This window comes from Saccopteryx bilineata, chromosome 2, assembly GCF_036850765.1.
Source record: "Saccopteryx bilineata isolate mSacBil1 chromosome 2, mSacBil1_pri_phased_curated, whole genome shotgun sequence".
NCBI classification, from domain to species: domain Eukaryota; kingdom Metazoa; phylum Chordata; class Mammalia; order Chiroptera; family Emballonuridae; genus Saccopteryx; species Saccopteryx bilineata.
The window spans coordinates 139661739-139684896 of record NC_089491.1 but is presented as its reverse complement, the minus strand read 5'-3'; the positions used below and the strand labels follow the sequence as shown (position 1 = coordinate 139684896).

At 38.7% G+C, this 23158-nt stretch overlaps 1 protein-coding gene across 5 annotated transcripts in view; it reads left to right on the top strand.

The window, feature by feature from the left end:
• DENND5B (DENN domain containing 5B) overlaps window positions 1-23158 on the top strand; it is a 222288-nt gene that overhangs the window by 56524 nt on the left and 142606 nt on the right. The window lies entirely within an intron of this gene.

Genomic DNA, 23158 nt, shown 5'->3' with positions numbered 1-23158 from the left:
ATTCAAAGCAATGCCTACTAATATGGTAAATATAGCTGTACCTGCTTTTATTACATTGTCTTTTTAAAATGTGAATCTTTAAAAAAAATTGACGTAATTTTTTGTTGGACATTTTTTAAAATGCATTTTCTTTAGTGATGGTTGTTTAATTCTTGTTGGGAGTCTTGAATGCTGTTGTGGAATGCTTCAGTGGAATCTTGGTCCCAAGTCCCCCATCTCAGGGATTCTGGATCTGCCCTCTGACTGGCTGTGTCTATTTTAAAATATAGGGGAACCAGAAAATGTTTCAAGACCATAAGTAGTTGGGCCCTTTTATGGGGGTTGCAGTGTCCTTAAAGAAATGTTAGGTTTATCCAGTTTTAGGATGAATGAGGTTATAAAATTTTCTCTAGTTCTTTCTGCTCTGGTATCCACCACATTGTGATTTCATAGGTTGCTGACACCATCAACTTCTCCTTGGATGATCTGCTCTAATGTCATGACTTTAATATGATCCAATATCAACACTACTGATGAGTGCTAAGTTTATATCTCCAGGCCAGACTTTTCTTTCTGAAATCCAGACTTCATTATATAACTGACTACCTCTTCACATTTCCATTTTGAATTAGCATCTCAAAATCGATATATCCAAAACTGGATTCCTGTTTCCCCTCAAAAGTAATCTTCTCCTTTTCAGTTGATAATTAGTTCATCTCTCTGAAACTTTGGCTCATTTTTCTCTTTCTGTCACACTCCACGTTTAGTCTATTAATAACACTGGGGAACAATTTTTTTTTCATTTTCTGTTGCATGAGGTTTTAGAACTGTTTCTATATATTTCTGCATCACTGATTCCAAATCTGAAATCCGTTTTTTGGTGCATGCTCTAGTTTTTTGTTTTTGTTTTTGTTTTTTTTTCATTTTTCCGAAGCTGGAAACAGGGAGGCAGTCAGACTCCCGCATGCGCCCGATCGGGATCCACCCAGCATGCCCACCAGGGGGCGATGCTTTGCCCCTCTGGGGCGTCGCTCTGTTGCGTCCAGAGCCATTCTAGCGCCTGAGGCAGAGGCCACAGAGCCATCCCCAGCGCCCAGGCCATGTTTGCTCCAATGGAGCCTCACTGCGGGAGGGGAAGAGAGAGACAGAGAGGAAGGAGAGGGGGAGGGGTGGAGAAGCAAATGGGCGCCTCTCCTGTGTGCCCTGGCCGGAAATCGAACCCGGGACTCCTGCATGCCGGGCCGACGCTCTACCGCTGAGCCAACTGGCCAGGCCCATGCTCTAGTTTTTATGCAATTTTAATTTCTTTTTGTTACAGTTAATGGCATATATTGGTTTTTAAATTGGAGTTAAAGGGCAACGACTCTTGGATTGAACATAACCGCAAGGCAATTAATGTTTTACAAACATCACTTTTACATAATTGTAGTTGTTTTTAAATGTAAAAAATTATCTGATAAAAATACCCTCTTATTTTGTTTTAAGATTGAATTATGGCTTCTTCAAGTAGGCGTAAATGTAAGAATAGTCCCGACACCTTCTCTTATATATGTGGCTGTTACACATTTCAACATCAAAAGTGCAATATTTCATCATTTGTGACACGTGCATATATTGCCTATTTTCAAGTTCCCCTTGGTGATCAAGACAAGAATTGGGCTCCTCATATTGTGTGTCATAATTGTGAAGAAATGCTTCGTGACTGGACAAAAGGAAAACGCAAAGGAATGCCTTTTGGTATTCCCATGGTTTGGCGTGAACCTAAGGACCACAGCAGTGACTGTTATTTCTGTCTGATCCATACAAAAAGCATCGGCAAGAAAAAATGGCATATGATCGCATGTCCTAATATTCCTTCAGCAATACGACCTATTCCACACTCTGAGACACTCCTGGTTCCGGTTTTCAATGGTTTTATTTCTTCTAAGGACAAAGAAAGTGAACATGGTGATCAAGTGTATTTTGAAAAAATGCATGAGGAAATGGTTGTAGAATCTGAAGGGTCTTCTTCTGATGCCAAGCAGTCATTAACCCCTCAGGAGTTTAGCCAACCCGGATTGAATGACTTAGTAAGAGATTTGGGCCTATCAAAGAAAGCAGCTGAGTTATTAGCCTCCAGGCTTCAAGAAAAGAATGTAGTTCACGGGTCAGCTAAAGTATCCCATTTCAGGAAGTGTGAACAAATTTTTGTGGATTTTTTTCCTGGAGATAAACTCTTTGTTTACTGTCATGATATCAGTAGTCTTCTCAGCCAGCTAGGTGTTACCACTTACAGTCCAACAGAATGGCGGCTATTTCTTGACAGCTCTAAAAGGAATCTGAAATGTGTTCTACAATATGGGAATGTTTATGCAGCGGTTCCAATTGGTTATTCAACTGATCTGCGAGAAGATTATAATGACATAAAAATTGTCCTCGACTTTCTGAAGTATGAGGAGCATAATTGGATTATTTGTGTGGATCTTAAAATGGTAAGTTCCCTGCTAGGACAACAGAAAGGTTTCACAAAGTATCCTTGCTTTCTGTGTTTGTGGACAGCTGAGCTCGGGAGAAACAGTGGACACAGAAGGAGTGGCCAAAACGTGAAGCTCTGGAAGTAGGGATGCAAAATATTGTGAATGAACCTGTAGTTAATCGAGACAGGGTCATTTTCCCCCCATTTCACATCAAACTTGGCTTAATGAAGCAGTTTTGCCTGACCAGGCGGTGGCGCAGTGGATAGAGTGTTGGACTGGGATGCGGAGGACCCAGGTTCGAGACCCCGAGGTCGCCAGCTTGAGCGCGGGCTCATCTGGTTTGAGCAAAAGCTCACCAGCTTGGACCCAAGGTCGCTGGCTCCAGCAAGGGGTTACTCGGTCTGCTGAAGGCCTGCAGTCAAGGCACATATGAGAAAGCAATCAATGAACAACTAAGGTGTTGGAACGCGCAATGAAAACTAATGATTGATGCTTCTCATCTCTCTTCATTCCTGTCTATCCCTCTCTCTGACTCACTATCTGTCTCTGTAAAAAATAAAAATAAATAAAAATGAAGCAGTTTGTTCAGGCTTTGAATAGAGAAAGTGAATGCTTTCAACATATTATTTCTGCTTTACCTGCCTTGTCTTTCAAGAAGATAAAAGCAGGTATATTCGATGGTCCTCAAATTTGAACCCTCATACGTGATGAAGAATTTGCCAGGAAGATGAATAAGGAGGAGAAAGCAGCATGGCAGTCTTTGGTGGCAGTTACAAAGAACTTTCTTGGCAACAAAAAAGCAGAAAACTATGAACTTCTGGTTCAAAGGATGCTGTTGGCTTTCCATGACATTGGATGTAACATGAGCGTTAAGATTCACTTCCTGAACAGTCACCTTGATAAGTTTCCCGAAAATCTTGGAGCTGTTAGTGATGAGCAGACTACTGCTGGAGCATCAAACGAGATTGTCCTCAACAAGTACACAAACGCAAGAGCTATTGCAATACAAACGCAAATTTTTGCCTGAATAGAATTTAAATAAATTTTGTGCAAATTTTATGATTACAATAAGTGTTTTAATATGTTCTATTTCAAAATTGTAGACAAATGCTGATGCACTCAAATCTTTTAGTGTTTTAGTGTATTTACTGCACTATATAAATTATTATATTTTCACAAAGATGATGCCCAAGAAGATATTCTACTTCATTATGTTAAACTAAATGTTGAAAATTTTACAATAAGATGAAAACCTAAAATCTTGAATTGCAAAAACACTGTAGCTTATAGGGGAAAACTAATGTCAGATTTGAGATCAGCACACTCGAATTAGATAAGAACAAGTGTTTTTGTGGATGCAACAAAAATTTTGTTCCCCAGTGTAATTGTTACCTAAATCTTCAAAATAGGCCCTGGCTGTTTGGCTCAGGGGTAGAGCATCAGCCTGGCATGTGAAAGTTCCGGGTTTTGATTCCAGGCCAGGGCACATAGGAAAAGTGCCCATCTGCTTCTCCACCCTTCCCCCTCTCTTTCCTATCTCTCTCTTCCCCTCTTGCAGCCAAGGCTCCATGGGAGCAAAGTTGGCCTGGGTACTCAGGATGGCTCCATGACCTCCGCCGCAGGCACTAGAATGGCTCCTGCCACAACAGAGCCAGATGGGCAGAGCATCGCCCACTGGTGGGCATGCCGGGTGTATCCCAGTCGGGCGCATGCGGGAGTCTGTCTGACTGCCTCCCAGCTTCTAACTTTGGAAAAATACAAAAACATAAATAAACCTTCAAAACATATTCAGAATTCATCTACATCTCATTAACTCCATTGCTGCTGTTACCGGCATTGGGGTTATTGGGTTCCCCAATATAGGAATTGAGAGGAAACCCCAGAGAAAATTTCCAGATAGATCTTAAGCTTATGCTCAAGCACAAGGGAGGCAGCACAGCGGAAAGGAACGTCATCTGTGCTGTGTCAGGGGCTGGCTCTGCTTAGCTGCTTTTATAAGCCGAGGACAGAGTGGGCCTGCTCTAAAGGGTGGGCTTTTTTTGCCTGACCAGGCAGTGGTGTAGTGGATAGAGCATGGAACTAGGATGCAGAGAATCCAGCCAGGTTCTAAACCCTGAGGTCACTGGCTTGAATGAGGGCTCATTTGGCATGAGTGTGGGTTCATAGACATGACCCCATGGTTGCTGGCTTGAGTCCAAAGGTGGCTGGCTTGAACAAGGGTTCACTTGCTCTGGTTTAGGTGCCCCCCCATCAAGAAACATATAAGAAAGCAATCAATGATCAACTAAGGAGACTAAGAAGCCACAATGAAGGATTGATGCTTCTCATCTCTCTTCCTTCCTGTCTGTCCCTATCAGTCCCTCTCTCTGTCTGTGTCAAAAAAAAAAAAAAAAAAAAAAAAAAAAAGAGGAAGGACGTGCTTTTTGAAAAGGGCGGGCTTGTGGCATTTTCCATTTCAGGGTTGGCTGACTTCCTTTTCCAGCTGTGTTACCTGGTAACTGTTGGCAGCTGCGCTGTGGAGGTAAGATGACAGACTACTCATTGATGCCACTCTAGGAAGGTCCTGTGATGGTCAAACCTTGATCAGCTGCACGTGCGGACTAGTAGTTTAAGCAAGCAATTAGAAGGTAGATGAAATCAGTTCCCTTTACATTATTTGATGATGGGGTGGATGGTTGGTGACAGTTTTGAGTTCCTTCTAGCCACCTGGTCTTAACTTGACTTCCTGGGCACTTGGTATTTTCCCATTTCCAGGCCCAAGTTCCTATACTGTCTCACCCACCCTGGTCAGAGTTACTATTATCTCCTGTCTAGATTATAGATTACAGCTTCCACAGTCTTCTGCTTCTTCTACCTTTGCCCCACCCCCATCCCCTCCGTTTATGCTTAAAAATTTTTTGTCTTCTTTCTTCTTCTCCTCCTCCTCCCCCTCCTCCTCCTCCTCCCCCTCCTCCTCCTCCTCCTCCTCCTCCTCCTCCTCCTCCTCCTCCTCCTCCTCCTTCTTCTTTCTTATTAAGTGAGAGGTGGGGAGGCAGACAGACTCCTGCATGTGACATGACCAGTATCTACCTGGCAAGCCTACGAGGCAATGCTCTGACTGGGGCTGTTGCTCTGTTGCTCAGAAACTGAGCTATTTTAGCACCTGAGGCAGGGCATGGACTCATCCTCAGCACCTAGGGCCAACTTTGCTTGAACCATTCGAGCCATGGCCGCGGGAGCAAAGAGAGATAAACAGAAAGACGGTGGGGGTGGAAAAGCAGATGGTCGCTTCTCCTGTGTGCCCTGACCAGAAATGGAACCTGGGACATCCACACGCTAGGCTGACGCTCTACTGCTGAGCCAATCAGCTAGGGCTTACAAATTCTTGTTTTAAAAATATCAAATCTACAGAAAAGTTGAAAGAATAATATAATGAACACCCATAAACCCTTCCTGCTAGAGCCACCTGTTGAAAACATTTTGTTAAAATAGAGAGTCTGCTTAAGAAAGAAAGAAAAAGTGAAAAAAAACCCACTTTATTTTGAAATAACTTTAGGTTTTTAGAAGAGTTCCAAAATGTACAGAGTTCTTGTATACTCTTCACCCAGCTCTCCAGATGTTAATAGCCCTCATATCCAAGGTACTTTCATCAAAACTTAGAAATTAACATTGGAATAATACTGCTAACTAAACTATGTATATATACTGTATTTGGATTTCACTTATTTTCCCATTACTGGCCTTTTTCTGTTTCACTGACCTATCCAGGATACTACATTGTGTATGATTGTCTCTTTAGTGTCCTCAAAGAAACTGATTTTTAAAAGACTGTAAATCTTTCCCAGGAATACTAACTTGTGTAAAACACTTGCAACTTGTGCATTATTTTAGCAAGAGACTATCTCTAAAGGAAAGAGAATAAGGATCTGTAGCACTAGAATTATTAGCCATAGGGCATATGTTATTACCAGACTAAAGGGGTCCATTTGCCTGCGTGTAGGAAAACCCAATAAGACATGAACGGGAGTTTGCATCAAAGAAAGTAAGGGTTTATTTTCAGGAGGTGGCTCATGCCTGGAGATAGGTGAATTGTGCTCAAAAGACCTTGCTCCTCGATGGCTTCCAGGGCATGGGTCATATGGGGGAAACGTTATTAATCATGCTGATTAAGGGTAGAGTCATGGTCAATGTCATGGTTTCTACTGATCGGCCGGTGCTAGGGTAATGGTAGTTAGTTGATCAGTGCATCTGGTCCTGACCAGCTATAGCATCACTTTTCCTGGTTTCCCCTCTTCTGAACTTGGAGCTGAAACACAGCGGAGGTCTAGATATTATGTCTAGTTTGATCAAAACTCTCTGTGGTTGACAGACCAGCAGTTTTGTTTTCTAAGATTATTTGATGCTGACCAGAACCTCATTGTCCCGAGGGCTTAACAATTAAGGGAGTGATATACAAGGAGAAGGAGGCAGGTGAGTCAGGGTACTAGATGAGACCAGTCTGAAAAAGGAAAGAAAGGAGAAAAAGTCATATTAAAGAAATGAAGTTTCTGTGCGGTTACACATGGTTGAACTTTAGACAAGAAGATTATATGATGTGGTGTATTTTCTGGGTTTGATGCAGAGTCTGTCTACTCCATTCTCTTCTGCCATCAGAAATTCCCAACCCTATCCATGTTATAATTTGAAGAAATGAAATCTAGAAAAACTTTTTTTTTTTTTTTAGAAAAACTTTTGATTTAACCATTTGTGTCTTTTTTATAGGTAAATTCTATAAAATAAATTTAATTTCATTCATGTTATCTGCCTATATCAGTTTTTGAGGGTAATTAATTCCGTGGTACAATAAAGATATATTGAGTACCTACTGTGTATAATGCAATGTTAGGTCATGGGAATGTGGAGGCAAGGTAGAATAGGAAGGTTTTTTTTTATCATTGACTAGTGTGGGTTCTAATATAGATAATATGTAACTAACAGTGTATTAACAACTGGTTTGACAGCATAGAAGAAATTATTTATTTTGTCTGGGGACGGTAAGAAATGGGGGTGAAAACAGCTTAATTGAGATATAAGTCACATACCCTGGCCTACACATACCAAACATACCATTTAAAGCAAACAATTTCAGTGGCTTCTAGTACATTCACAGAGTGTATAATCACAGAGTTGTGAAACCACCACCACAATCAACTTCAGAATATTTTCATCATCCTGAAAAAGAAACCCTATATCTGTGTTGACTCCCTATTCTCTCCTCCCCTCAGTCCCTGGCAACTACAAATCTTTCTATCTCTATAGATTTGCCTATTCTGGACATTTCGCATAATCATACAGAATGTCTGACCTCTTTCACTTAGCATAATATTTTTAAAGTTCGTGCATGTTGTAGTACATATCGTTCTTCATTCCTTTTTATTGCCAAATATAATTCCATTTAATGAAAATACTACATTTTGTTTTTTCATTCATTAGTTGATGTACATATGTAGGTGTTTCTAGTTTTTGGCTATTAGGAATAATGCTGCTGTGAATATTCATGTACAGGTGTTTATGTGGATGTATTTTCATTACTCTTGAGTATTGAAATCGGGAGTGGAGTTGCTGGATTGAAGAGTTTTCAGACTGTTTTACATGGTCACTGTACCATTTGACATTCTCACCAACAATGTATGAGGGTTCCAGTTTCTTTATATCCTAGCTAACATGAGTTACTGTCTTTGTTGCTGTTGTTTTCTTTTTAGCCTAATCCTACTGAGTATGAAGTGGCAGCTCATTGTGGTTTTGATTTTTATTTCCCTGATGACTAATGACGTTGAGCATCTTTTCATGTACGTATTAGCCATTTGTTACCTCTTTTGAGGCACAGAATTTTAATAGGTGAAGAAAGGGAAAAGGAAGGGAGCACGTTAGCCTAAAAGAATAGGGCCTGAGAAATGGTGAGACAAGCAGTAAAACTAGAGAGTAGGATCCTCGGAGGATGCTGGAAAATTGTTTGAGTCTCTCAGTTTATTTTGTTTGTTTGTTTGTTTATTTATTTAATTCAATGAGAGAAAGGGAGGCAGAGACAGACTCTCACATGCACTCTGACCAGGATCTACCTGACAAGCCCACTAGCAGGCGATACTCTGTCCATCTGGGGCGTTGCTCCATTGCTCAGCAACTGAGCTCTTTTAGTGCCTGAGGCGGAGGCCATGGAGCTATCCTCAGCACCTGAGCGAACCTGCTCCAATCGAGCCATAGCTGCAGGAGGGGAAGAGAGATAGAGAGAGAAGCGAGGGGGGTGTGTGTGGAGAAGCAGATGGATGCTTTTCCTGTGTGCCCTGACCAGGGAATTGAACCCAGGACATCCACACACTGGGCCAATGCTCTACCACTGAGCCAACTGGCCAGGGCCTATCTCAGTTTGTTTGTTTATTTATTTATTTACTTATTTTTAACTTTTTTCTGTTTTAGATTTTATTTATTCATTTTTAGAGAGATAGGAGAGAGAGAGAGAATGAGAGAGATAGAGAAAGGGGGGAGGAGCAGGAAGTATCAACTCCCATATGTGCCTTGACCAGGCAAGTCCAGGGTTTTGAACCGGCGACTCAGCATTCCAGGTCAACGCTTTATCCACTGTGCCACCACGGGTCAGGCTCTCAGTTTATTTTTGATGGGTCAACTCATATTGTCCTCTGTTTATCTTAAGCTTACATTGCTCAGATTTCAAGGATATTCCTTCTTTTGTAAATGTCAGAGAGTATTGTAGCTAGCTCATTTGATAGATTCATTCAACCTTAAATGGGAATTACTGAGGACTTACTTCATTCCAGGAGTTCTAGGCCCCATTGGTGAGAGGCGTGGACCAGTGAGCAAAGAAGCTCCTTGCTTTTCATGGTACTTATTTATTAGTGGGGATGCTTTTGTACCAATAGAAAAGTCTTGTTAGAGGCTGTCTTTATCCCAGAATTTCAGGATTTGATAAATAAATCAGGTCTCCTTTGTTCATGCTGTTACTGATTTTATTGGCTTGGATCATACCTCCTTTCAGTTTTTACCTTTTCAGACTTCAATTTTAATCTCCTCTTATACAACAACAGCCTGAAATCCCTCATTGCATCCTTATTTCTCTTTTTGGGACTGTTGTAGATAAAGTTCTGTTTTTCCACCGTAGTTGGTACCAATTAATCAAAAAGTCTCGTAAGCTATAAAGAAAACATTTTCTCTTAAAACATACATACATATCTATGTTTCATAAATCTTTTGTTTTAGGACCAAGTTTTTATTTTCTTTTGAATGGGATCTGCTGACTCTAATTTTTTTGTGGTGTTTCCTATATAAACTCCACAGGTAATCAGTCATTTATGATTTTTAGTTTACATTTCTTCACAGTGGAGTGAGAATTTAAAGCCTTTTCAAAGAAATTTGAGTGTAAAATCCTTTTAGATTTTTATGATTTTCTACCCTAATTTTTACTCTTTATGTATCTAATTAGTGTGTGTTTTAGCAACTTTATTCATATTGAGCTTCATTTTCATAGAAATTACACCTCTTTTCATAATCATATTTCATAGCTTACTTAATAGTGAACTTATAAACTTGGTATCATGTACAGCTAGCTGCATGAACAGGTTGGGAACAGTTCTGTGGCAAGCAGACTCAGGATGTGGGAGTAGAGGGGCTACTGGCCGTGAGCATTTCTGGCCGAGGACAGACACCAGCCATCGTGTTTTACAAGAGAAACAGTTTGGTGGAAAGCAGATACTGCGTCTTTGTACAGTAAAGAAATTTTAATGCTATTCTTGTAGTCTAGAAATTTTGATGGATTGGTGTTTGATAAATCACATGGATTTTGAAAAGTTCTAATTGTCTGCTTCATTAGTTAGTTGTACAGATGGTTGTATGACTTAATCTGGCATCAGATTGCTCATAGTACAGTAATGTTTGTTGATGTGCTGAGTGCAGTAATCATTATGTTCCTGCATATGATATGTAATGAATATGCATATTTTAATCAGTAAGTTCTCTGAGCTATAACTATGAGAGTATTATATATATAGAAGTATGGATTTTTGGGTCTTTGCTTCCTATCTCAGCACTTAGCAGAATATCTTATTTATATAATCCATTCAATAAATATTTGTTAAAAGGCTGGAAAATCTCGAGTCCTTAAAAAACCAGGCACCCATTTGAGAATTATTTTTTGTTTTTTCAAAAAGTTAATAAACCGCCTAGCCTGTGGTTGCACAATGGGTAAAGCGTTGACCTGGAACGCTAAGGTCATTGGTTCAAAACCCTGGACTTGCCTGGTCAAAACACATATGGGAATTGATGCTTCCTGCTCCTCTTCCCTTTTCTCCTCCTTCTCTTTCTCTTTCCCCTCTCTAAAAATGATTTTTTCTTGTTGTGACAGAGACAGAGAGGGACAGAAAGACAGGAGAGGAGAGAGATGAGAAGCATCAATTCTTCGTTGTGGCACCTTAGTTGTTCATTGATTGCTTTCTCATATGTGCCATGACCAAGGGGCTACAGCAGACTGAGTGACCTCTTGCTCAAGCCAGCTACCTTGGGCTCAAGCTGGTAAGCCTTGCTCAAACTAGATGAGCTCACGCTCAAGCTGGCGACCTCAGGGTTTTGAACCTGGGTCCTCTGTGTCTCAGTCTGACGCTCTATCCACTGCGCCATTGCCTGGTCAGGCAAAATCTTTAAAAAAAGTTAATAAACCAAAAGTATTTTGGTTTGAATACCAAGGTTATTAAACTACCTCGTTAATTTATTCTTGTTATATCAACAGGGCTTAATTAATGATGCTCTATTTACTTATTTCAAACTTATGATACATAGCTATAAAAATAATTTTCCTCTTTGCCTAACTTCCAAAAAATTTACTTGCTCATGTACTACGTATGCTTTCTTCAGGTGGACTTCTTCCAGTTTTGCTATGGTAACATTTGTGGGCATTTCTTTTTGAACAGTGCCTATTCCCTTGATGTCTACAATATCACCTTTCTTACAGATTCACACATATGTGGCCCAAAGAACAATTCTATATTTTCTAAAGGGCCTAGAGAACATATAGTGGGTGCCTCTCCTGTTTGCCTTGGTATTGCTCAATTACTGGGAGATGATGGTTCCAGCTGAAATAACCATAGATTAGTTCTTAGACTTCATGTGAATCTTTTGTTTGGCTTCTTTCATTCAACAAAATATTTCTAAGATTCATCCATTTGTGTGTATCATTAGTTTATTGCTCTTTATTCCTCAGTTGTGTTCTACTGAGTGAATTTACTACAATTTGTATATCCTTTTGCTTTCTGGTAAATGTTTTAGTTTTTTGTTTTTTACTATTATGAATAAAGCTGCCATTCTTGTACAAATCATTTTGTGACTATTTGTTTTCAAGGAAAACTGTAGATGTAATGAGTTAGATATATATTTAATTTTATAAGAAACTGCCCAACAGTTTTCTAAATTTGTTTAACCATTTTATGCCCCCACCAACAATGTATAAAAATTCCAGTGGGTCCATATCTTCAGCAATACTTGGTATTAGTGTTTAAGTCTCTTTAATTTTGATCGGTCTAGTAGTGGATGTGAGGTGATGTCTCATGTGGTTTTAATTTGCGTTTTACCTGACAACTAATGATGTTGAGTACCTTTTCATTTGCTTATTGGCTGTTTGTATATGCCATATTTATTCTCTTGCTCAGATCTTTTGTCCATTAAAAATGGGTTGTTTGGGTTTCTTTTTTGGTTGTTGTTATTGATTAATAGGAATTCTTTATTCTGATGACAAATCCTTTGTCAGATATAAGGACTTTAAGTTTTGAAAATTAGAAAAATAGTTTAGATGTTTCAACATTCTTTGGCTATCAGACTGATTGGCCAATTTATTATTGGCAGAAATTTAATTCCAATTCTAAATCAAGGGTTCTAGAAAAAAAATGAGCTGGGGGTATGTGGGATTTATCAGTTACTAATTGCTGTGTAACAGAATCCTGCATAGTGGCTTAATTCACCAGGGATTTATTATTTCTTAGAATTTTCTGGGTCACATGGTGTTCACAAGGGTTACTAATATAGCTAGATGTCCACGATGGCCTCTCTCACTTGGGCAGTTTTAATAACTAGGAGCTAGACAGGCCTCTCCCCACTTCTCCATGTCATCTCATTGTTATTCAGCAGTTCAGCCCAAGCTTCTTTAAATGTGGCTGGACTCTAAGAAAGAACAGGAGCTGGCCAGACTCTTCAGGACTAGGCCTAGAGCTGGCACGGTGACAGTTCTGTCACATTCTGCTGGTTAAAGCAAATCCCCAGACCAGTTCAGATTCAAGGGCAGGAAAATAGCCCCCTCCTCTTGGTAGAACAGGCTGCATGTACATACAGGGAAGGGAAGAATTTTTAATGGCCATTTTTTGAGTAGTATTTTACCACAGGGGAATAGATGCTTAGAATTTCCTAATAAAGATAATTTTATTAAAAATATGTAATTTAAAAGTTAGTCCTATGTTTATTGCTAAGCATCTTTCCATCTCTTTTTTTTATTCCAGGCATTTATTTCCTACCGTATACATTCTGCCATCAGTGTTTCAGAGACAAGATACAAAATTGGAGATTAAAAAGAAGGCTCAGTAGTTTTCACTTAGTAGACAACAAGGAGGCTCACTGAGCTATTACAGATGTTAATTAGGATTCATTTCCTTTAATATGCTAGAGAGATGGTTATGATGCCACTTTACTGATAAACAAAATGAGTTTAATCACTTCCTTGGAGCTCTGACGTGATAGTCTCTTCTCTCAACGGCTGTCACAGCAGTTTTAGGATTTAAGATCTATCCCTAAGCAGCACTGAAGGACCAAGTGAGGCATGGGCACACAGTGAGGAAAAGATATGGTGGCCTCGGTAATCCTGCAGTATTTTTCTCATCATACGCTTTCTTTTTAATTAAAAGTTTTTTTCATTTTATTTATTCATTTTAGAGAAGAGAGACGGGGAGAGAGAGGGAGAGAGAGAGAGAGAGGGAGAGTGTGAGTGAGAGAGATATGGGATGGAGGAGCAGGAAGCATAAACTCCCATATGTGCCATAACCAGGCAAGTCCAGGGTTTCAAACTGGCGACCTCTGTTGCAGGTCAATGCTTTATCCACTGCACCACCACAGTTTAGGCCCATATACTTTTTTTTTAATTGAGACAGAAATTCACATAACCAAAAGTTAACCATTAAACCATTTTCAATTTATTTATTCAATTTTAGAGAAAGAGGAGAAAGAAAGAGAGTAAGAGAGAAGGGGGAGAATCAGGAAACATCAATTCCCATATGTGCCTTGACCAGGCAAGCCTGGGGTTTTGAACTGGCAACCTCAGCATTCCAGGTCGATGCTTTATCCACTGTACCACATCAGGTCAGGCCAACCATAGACCTACTTTAAATGTGCAGTTTAGTGGCATTTAGTATATTAACAGTTTATACTACTAATATATGTTTTAAAGGAAGTGTTTATTTTTATAGGAATGAAGAACAACAGAATTATTGCAAAACTGACTAATAAGCTGTCCAAACATTAACTCAGAAATAACGTATCTGGTGGACTGGTATACTGGGACCACTGATGGTCAGCATTAGGATGCTGTAAGCAACCTCCTTCTTGTCTCCTGCTTGCTATATAAGTCATCCAAAATAGCAATAGATCACTTGTATCTTACCTTCCCTCTTCTAGGGATGGTAAGCATCCTCAGGGGACCTACCAAATCAGTCCCTTATACCCCAGGGCTTAAAACTTTTACAGACCCATTGCAGACCTGAGAACAGCCCTTTCCCTGGAAGTAGATACTGTGGCCATTCATTAGTCTCTGCAGGTTCTTTTCCATATTTGAAGAATGACTGACACATAAGTTGTCCTAAGGGTTGTGGTCATCCTCAGTAAACTGGACGTTACAGGCTGCATGCAGTCCCTGCTTCCTCCCCCTCTAAACATGAAAAATCATTTAGAATTTTTGTCATTGGTGCTTTATTGGGATCAGGTAAGAACTGAACAGATTAGAGACTTAAAGATGCTTTAAAATATTTTTGCTATGCTCTTTATCATACACCTACAGTCTCAAGAATTAACTAACACCTCCCTTGACCTAAAAAAGAATGGGAGGATGGGGAGGGAAGCATCTACGAGGAAAAAGAACTACTCTGTTCAGAAGAACCAATCATTTCAACATTCATCTTAATGATGGGAATACAGAAGCAAGATTAAAGAGAATAATAACCTCCTTAGATAGTAGTATCCCAATGATTTTTTTGAGGGGGGGATGTTGTAAAAGGAGACCTGATAATTATGGGATACACTAAAAATAGTGTTAGCAACCTTACTAATTAAAATTTCATACCAGACATGACTTCCTTGACATTTCCCTTCTGTTTGAAATGGAGATCTGTTCAGTTCCCAGAGGAAGATACATTCAGGACTGCAGAGTGCAGCAAATTTCAGGTTTCAACATGGCTGTGCTTTTCTAAGAAATTTCCAAAGGTAATTTGACTCTGATTTTAGCCTCACATTAGAGTCATACCCTCATAAAATTTGACTCCACTGCACAAAGTGATCGATGCTGTAAAGGAATTTTAGGGGAGTGCATCTAACTCTCTCTGGTGGGAAATGGGGAAAGTTTCACAGAGAATGTGACACTGGTGTAGGAGTAGATGTTTGTTAAATTGGCAAGGATTAAGGGGAGGATGTCTTAAAATGTGAGAAAGCACTTGTGGAGGCAGAAAGGGATAAGATTACGAGAGCAAGTAATTCAGTTTAGCCAACATGGGAGAGAAGAGGAAAAGTAGGAAGTAGAACTGCAGAGGTAGCCAAGGGCCAAATAAAAGTTTTATTTTGTAAGCAAAGGGATTTGGATTTTTATTCAGCTGTAAAGAACCATAGAAAGACTTTATGCAGGGGAGTGTAAAGTTGAAACTAGCATATTAGTATGTTAGGATAATTTTGGCAGCTGTGTAGAGGCTGAATTGACAAGGAGGCTGGATAGGAGTCACTGGAATAATTTGGGCGAGAGATGATGAGTACCTAAACTAAAGCAATTCCTTGTGATGAATTGAAAGAGAAACTGAGGCTGTATGGCTCAGTACCGGGGCCACTCAGCCACATGTTGTGGCTATTGAGTACTTGAAACTTGACTCTTCCTTTTTTTCTTTTTTAACATCTTTTTAAAGATTTTATTTATTTATTTTAGACAGGGGGGGGGAAAGAGAGGAAGAAGGGAGGAGGAACAGGAAGCATCAGCTCCTATATGTACCTTGACCAGGCAAGCCCAGGGTTTCGAACCAGCAACCTCAGCGTTCCAGGTCAATGCTTTATCCACTGCGCCACCACAGGCCAGGTGAAACTTGACTCTTCCAAAATGAGTTGTGCTGTAGATGTAAAATACCAAATTTCAAAGACTTAATATCTCTGCATTATTTTTGTATATTGGGACAAGTTGAAGCAATATTTTGGATACATTGGGTTAAATATATCATTACAATTAATTTTATAGTTTCTTTTTACTGTTTTAAAAATGTAGCTACTAGAAAATATTAAATTACATATATAGCTCACATTATATTTTTTTCACTGCAGGTACTTGCCTAACTTTTGACTACCTATTTGACTAAAAAGTGTTTCATTTTCATTTATAATAGGTGTTTGCAATAATGCAAAATTGAAACAAATAATGCAAAATTGTTTTTATATCTTTGGGAAACAAACTTGAAAAGTTTGATAGGATCTTATAATTTTTATTAATAAGAGCCTCAGTAGGAAATATCTGCAAGAAACTGGCTTTTGCAGATAAGGTCACAGTGCAGTTTGAAATCCTTATGTTGGATAATGTTTATTCACTCTTCTGCAAATAAATTATTTTTGCAGTGAAAGTTTCCAAGCTGTTGCGTGAATGATTGAACTAGAGAAAATGTTTATTTGAAAAACATTTTAAGAGTTTGTAGGTGTTGTCTAAATACTCTAATAAATTTTTTTTTGCCATGTTCCAGCTGACAAAGGTCAAGAAATGCCTATACAGGTAACAAATGCTCCCAGCAAATAAATGGCTGCTGTATCAAAAGTTCTGTCTCTACTGGGTACTGGCTTTCTTTTGGGGGTGATGAAATGTTCTAAAATTGGGCAATGGTGATGGTGGTACAACTCTTTGAATATACCCAAACCACTCAATTGTGTACTTTAAAAGGGGGAACGTAGGGTATATGAAATAGATAGTAATAGAGCAATTATGAAAACTCACCCTGTACATGCACATCTGTTATTGTTACTGACTTGCTTGTCATTTGATGAGAGTTATGCGAGTAGACTCACAAAAAGCAACCATATATTCAAGAATATTGTGATCAGACAAAATGGACTGTACTTTTTGGGTTCTTTACCAGCCCTACAGAGGAAAGTTAGAGGCCTTCTTTGACAGGTACGTGTGAAGTTATTGAAAGAGGTTAATCTAGCTAACTGGATTGAAAGATTGCATATATAGTATTTCATTCTCACTCAAGTTCTATACAAAATAAATGTGGCATACTACAGTGTAGACTGAATCTAACAAGTGAGTAAAAAAAAAACTCCAATATTTGATCATTTTATTTTGAGGAATTTATTCTTTAACAAAGTTTTTAGACAAAGTTAGAATTGTTCATTTCTACTCTGGATTTTGTTAGAGACGTCTTCTGTTTCTCATGCCTTGCGTTCATCCTGGAGAAAATCATGCCATCTAACTCAGTAGACACTCAAAGGAAAGTCATACAATGTTTTCAGCTACAGAGAGTAGCAAAGGATGCATTTATTTCTTTTACACTTTGCTACCATCTGAAGTAAATAGCATTGTTTGGCCAGTCACCCAGCACCCATCATCTCAGAAGCAAATTTGATGCATCTTTTCTCCCAATCCTCTTCCCAAGTAATTTCTAGAGAAGTGCCAAGGCACAGAAGAGAAGCTGGGCCCCAGGTTGTCCTGAGCAAAACGCCTGGGTTTGTACACAGCTACTGCATTTGTCCTAATCCCTCTCCTGAGCAGCCTCGTTACCTGGCCTTGCTCTGGGCCTGCTTTCAGCAACCTTTCCCACACAGGTTTCATGCTGATTAGTCCCAAAACAATTCTAGGTCAGGGCTCCCTGCCAGCATAAAGAGTGAACAAAATTGGTTTGCACACAGGCCAGCCGCAGTTGCTGCAGCTAGAGTCTGTTGAATGCTGACCATTTTCTTGTTTACCAAGATGAGGTTAAATTAACACAGCATGAAGCAAAAACGGATAGGAAAAACCCAGAAAACTACCTATACTAGTTGAGTATGATGCAGTGAGTATGAATTCAGGTGATTTCACATTAGTTTGAGAAGGGAAGGTAGTATACTGTACTTGATTAAAAGCCACTTGAAAGATTTACGTGTTGTAAATGGGGAAGATGGATGGATGGACTGCATAATCTTTTAAAGGTTATTCAAGTCTAGCATATTATGAATTATTAATTTATGTAGTATTATTTTTGAAAATATTTGGATTGGGTTTTACATGTTTATGGAGTGATCTCTGGTAGAGGGGCTTCCAGTCCAGAAGAGGAGGTAAGATGAGCTATGTAATGAGAGAACCTGAGCCTAAGAGTGGGACTCCCCAGGCTTCAGTTCCTGCCCCCTTCCCATCCCTCTCCTCAGTGCTGCTCCCCTGCTGAGCCTGCCCACAGAGCCTCGTAGCCCCTATGGTGCAGGCAGGGCTGGAAGGAGCTGCAGCCACACTCCACCACCCTTTGGGGGCAAAGTAAATGGGGGGAGGTAAGAAGGAGGTAGGAAAGGAAAGAAAAGCAAATATAGAGAAGAAGGTTCAGTGGATGTGAGTTTTCAGTTTTACAAAATGAAGAGTTATGGAGATGGATGGTGATGATGGTTGTACTTAATACCACTCAATTGTACACTTAAAAAGGGTTAAGATGATAATTTTATGTTATGTGTATCTTACCGCAATAAAAAATTTGAGAAAAAACATCCTAAAGGAATTTTACTTCCTATATTCTCTCACCGAAGTATAATTTAACAAACATTTATGACAAAAAAATTTATCCACTGTGTAAGTATAAAATGTAAGATTATAAGTATCTGGAATGGTCTTGCAGGAGAATAAAATTTGTAATGCATCTTCCCTTTTTATTTCTCAGCTATTTCTACATCGTGTATAAGAAACAAATATTTAAAAAATAATAATGATTATTTTAGTTTAGAATTTTAGTATAATTATAACTGCAATTCTAAAGTGCTTATTAAATGATCTTCATGCCACTATAAAACTATTAATTCTAGAATTTGTACATGCAATATAAAAATCTTTACAGTTAGTAGCAATCACGTGTTCTTTCAGCTAGCTTATGTTCATATTTATTCATTTATGTAGTAAGTGATTCTTGAATTCATATTTACTAGGCACTCTGCAGGCTCTGGGGTTCAGTAGTGGACAAGATACCACTCTTACCCTCATAGAGCAGCAAGTTTTTCCAGAAGAAATGATTGTAAACTTAGATCTGAAGGATGGCCAAGAATTTGCAGGTGGGATGGGGGGTGGTACGGAAATGCTAGAAGAAATATTTATGGCAGAAAGAACAGCATATATAAAAGCCAGCTAATTTGAGAGAGCATAGTACATATGGTGAACAGCTAGTGATTTCTGCATGGCTGGAGCATAGAATCCAATGGGTGTGGAAATTCTAGGGAAGGGCTAAGGCATAAGCAGTGAGATGGTGAAAAACTTTGAAGCTATTTTAAGCAATTTGAGATTTATCCTAAGGATAATGAAGCACTGTTTTGAAGGGTTTTGAAAGGGGAGTAACATCAAATTTGTATTTGGAAAGGTTTCTTGGCTGCTCTATGGAGTAGAAATTGGTAGGAGTAAGCCGGGAGGCAGTGAAAAGGTGATGACATTTGTAATAATTCAGATGAGAAATGACATTGGATTGGATTAGTGCAGTGGCAGTGGGAATGGAGTTGGATAGATTTAAGAAAAATGGGGGTTAAATCAGTAGGATGAAGTGATTGATTAGCCGTGGGGAATAAGAGGGAGAAAGAGTAGTCAAGGATGGTGCCAGCTTTTTGACTTGACCATTGGGTGAATGGTTGTACTACGCGTTGACTAGAGAAATGACCAGGTGAGGTGTTGGAAGTGATTGTCTCTTTGGTCTCTAGGAACTCTTCCTATAGTGAGTCCAAGAATTTGTGATTCTTGAAGAAAACTCTTTCTGTATCCTGCAGATTAGACCATTTTTACTGCTACTTAGGTAAATATATAAATATGTCATTCCTGAGATGTCCATATCCCTGGTTACTCACAGACTTCAAAATAATAGTTTAGATTCATTGTTAGAACTCATCGGCTTATTTGTTCTAAAAGAACATTGTTTTCTGTAGGCATGTATAATTCTTTCCAGTTACATATGTAAGTATTATATATAACCTTTTATGGTTAATATAGTCACATGTCAGACGACTCAAAGAAGCTGTAATGACAACAGCCACTGTTGTCAAGGCTGACAACATAACTATAATATAGAAATAAATGTTAAAAGTAAACATTTAAGAGCACTCATTCATCGCCAGTGGGAAAGCAAAATGTTACAGCCTCTTTGGAAAATAGTGTGACAGTTTCTTACAAAACTCAACCTACTTCACCATACCTACCATCAATCACACTCCTTGGTATTTATCCAGAGGAGCTGAAATTATATCCACACAAATAACCTACACAGAGATGTTTCTAGCAGCTTTATTCATAATTGCCAAAATCTGGAAGCCGGTGAATGGACAAATAAACTGTGGTACTTCTAGACAATAGAATATTGCTCAGTGCTAAAGAAAAACAAGAATTAAGCCACAGAAAGACATGGAGGAACCTTAAATGTGTATTACTAAATAAAAGAAGCCAACCTGAAAAAACTATACTATATGATTCCAACTATGTGACTTTCTGGGAAAGGCAAAACTATGGAGACAATAAAAAGGTAAGTGGTTGCCAGCAGTTAGAGAGAGAGAAGGGATGAATAAACAGAGCACAGAGGATTTTTAGGGCAGTGAGACTATTCTGTAGCATACTCTAATGGTGATTGCATGTCATTATACACTTGTCAGCATCCCTAGAATGTACATTACCAAGCGTGAACCCTGTCGTAACCTCTGGACTTTGGGTGATAATGATGTGTGGATTATCTTTTATTCAGGGCTACCTTATATTCAGACACACACACACCCACTTATATGTACAAATATTTTTTTCTGGCTTTTACAATATTTGTTGGAAATACTGCTTACGTTGTCTTACATTAGTAACTATAGGGCATTTCTTCCAATTGTAAGTCAATACCTAATGAAAGATATATACTACTGGATAGCTTGTTGGGACTTTTTTTTCCAGTGGAAAGCAAATGGAGAACTAACTGTGTATGTCAAGAATGCTGTTAAGATCCTATTAAACGGCATAAAACTGAGGACTTTCTACCTTAAATCAGAAACAAGACAGGGTTGTCCACTCTCTCCACTCTTATTCAACGTGGTGCTAGAAGTTCTGGCCAGAGCAATCAGACAAGACAAAGAAATAAAAGGCATCCATATCGGAAAAGAAGAAGTAAAGCTATCACTTTTTGCTGATGATATAATCCTATACATCAAAAACCCGAAGGACTCCACAAAAAGATTATTAGAAACAATAAACCAATACAGTAAGGTCGCAGGATACAAAATTAACATACAAAAGTCCATAGCCTTTCTATATGCCAACAATGAAATATTAGAAAACGAACTCAAAAAAATAATCCCCTTCACGATTGCAACAAAAAAAATAAAATACCTAGGAATAAACATAACAAAGAATGTAAAGGACCTATATAATGAAAATTACAAAGCATTGTTAAGGGAAATCGAAAAAGATACAATGAGATGGAAAAATATTCCTTGTTCTTGGATAGGAAGAATAAATATAATCAAAATGGCCATATTACCCAAAGCAATATACAAATTTAATGCAATTCCCATCAAAATCTCTATGAGATTTTTTTAAAGAAATGGAACAAAAAATCATCAGATTTATATGGAACTATAAAAAACCCCGAATAGCCAAAACAATCCTAAGGAAAAAGAATGAAGCTGGGGGCATTACAATACCTGACTTTAAACTATATTATAGGGCCACGATAATCAAAACAGCATGGTATTGGCAGAAAAATAGACACTCAGACCAATGGAACAGAATAGAAAGCCCAGAAATAAAACCACATATATATGGTCAAATAATCTTTGATAAAGGGGCCAACAACACACAATGGAGAAAAGAAAGCCTCTTCAACAAATGGTGTTGGGAAAACTGGAAAGCCACATGCAAAAGAATGAAACTCAACTACAGCCTGTCCCCGTGTACTAAAATTAATTCAAAATGGATCAAAGACCTAAATATAAGACCTGAAACAATAAAGTACATAGAAGAAGACATAGGTACTAAACTCATGGACCTGGGTTTTAAAGAACATTTTATGAACTTGACTCCAATGGCAAGAGAAGTGAAGGCAAAGATAAATGAATGGGACTACATCAGAATAAAAAGTTTTTGCTCAGCAAGAGAAACTGATATCAAAATAAACAGACAGCCAACTAAATGGGAAATGATATTTTCAAACAACACCTCAGATAAGGGCCTAATATCCAAAATTTACAAAGAACTCATAAAACTCAACAACAAACAAACAATCCAATAAAAAAATGGGAAGAAGACATGAACAGACACTTCTCCCAGGAAGAGATACAAATGGCCAACAGATATATGAAAAGATGCTCAGCTTCATTAGTTATTAGAAAAATGCAAATCAAAACTACAATGAGATGCCACCTCACTCCTGTTAGATTAGCTATTATCAACAAGACGGGTAATAGCAAATGTTGGAGAGGCTGTGGAGAAAAAGGAACCCTCATTCACTGTTGGTGGGACTGTAAAGTAGTACAACCATTATGGAGGAAAGTATGGTGGTTCCTCAAAAAACTGCAAATAGAACTACCTTATGACCCAGCAATCCCTCTACTGGGTATATACCCCAAAAACTCAGAAACATTGATACGTGAAGACACATGTAGCCCCATGTTCATTGCAGCACTGTTCACAGTGGCCAAGACATGGAAACAACCAAAAAGCCCTTCAATAGAAGACTGGATAAAGAAGATGTGGCACATATACACTATGGAATACTACTCAGCCATAAGAAATGATGACATCAGATCATTTACAGCAAAATGGTGGGATCTTGATAACATTATAAGGAGTGAAATAAGTAAATCAGAAAAAAACAAGAACTACATGATTCCATACATTGGTGGAACATAAAAATGAGACTAAGAGACATGGACAAGAGTGTGGTGGTTACCAGGGGTGGGGGGAGGGAGGACATGGGAGGGAGGGAGGGAGAGAGTTAGGGGGAGGGGGAGGGGCACAGAGAACTAGATAGAGGGTGACGGAGGACAATCTGACTTTGGGCGAGGGGTATGCAACATAATTTAATGACAAAATAACCTAGACATGTTTCTTTGAATATATGTACCCTGATTTATTAATGTCATCCCATTACCATTAATAAAAATTTATTAAAAAAAAAAAAAAAAAAGAATGCTGTTAAGCATGCTTGCTGTCGTGCTCACTTTTCCTAACATTTGGAGAAAGATTTTTTTTGGGGGTGGGGACCTTTACAATATTTATGACACATTTTTCTATGACATAACTTTAC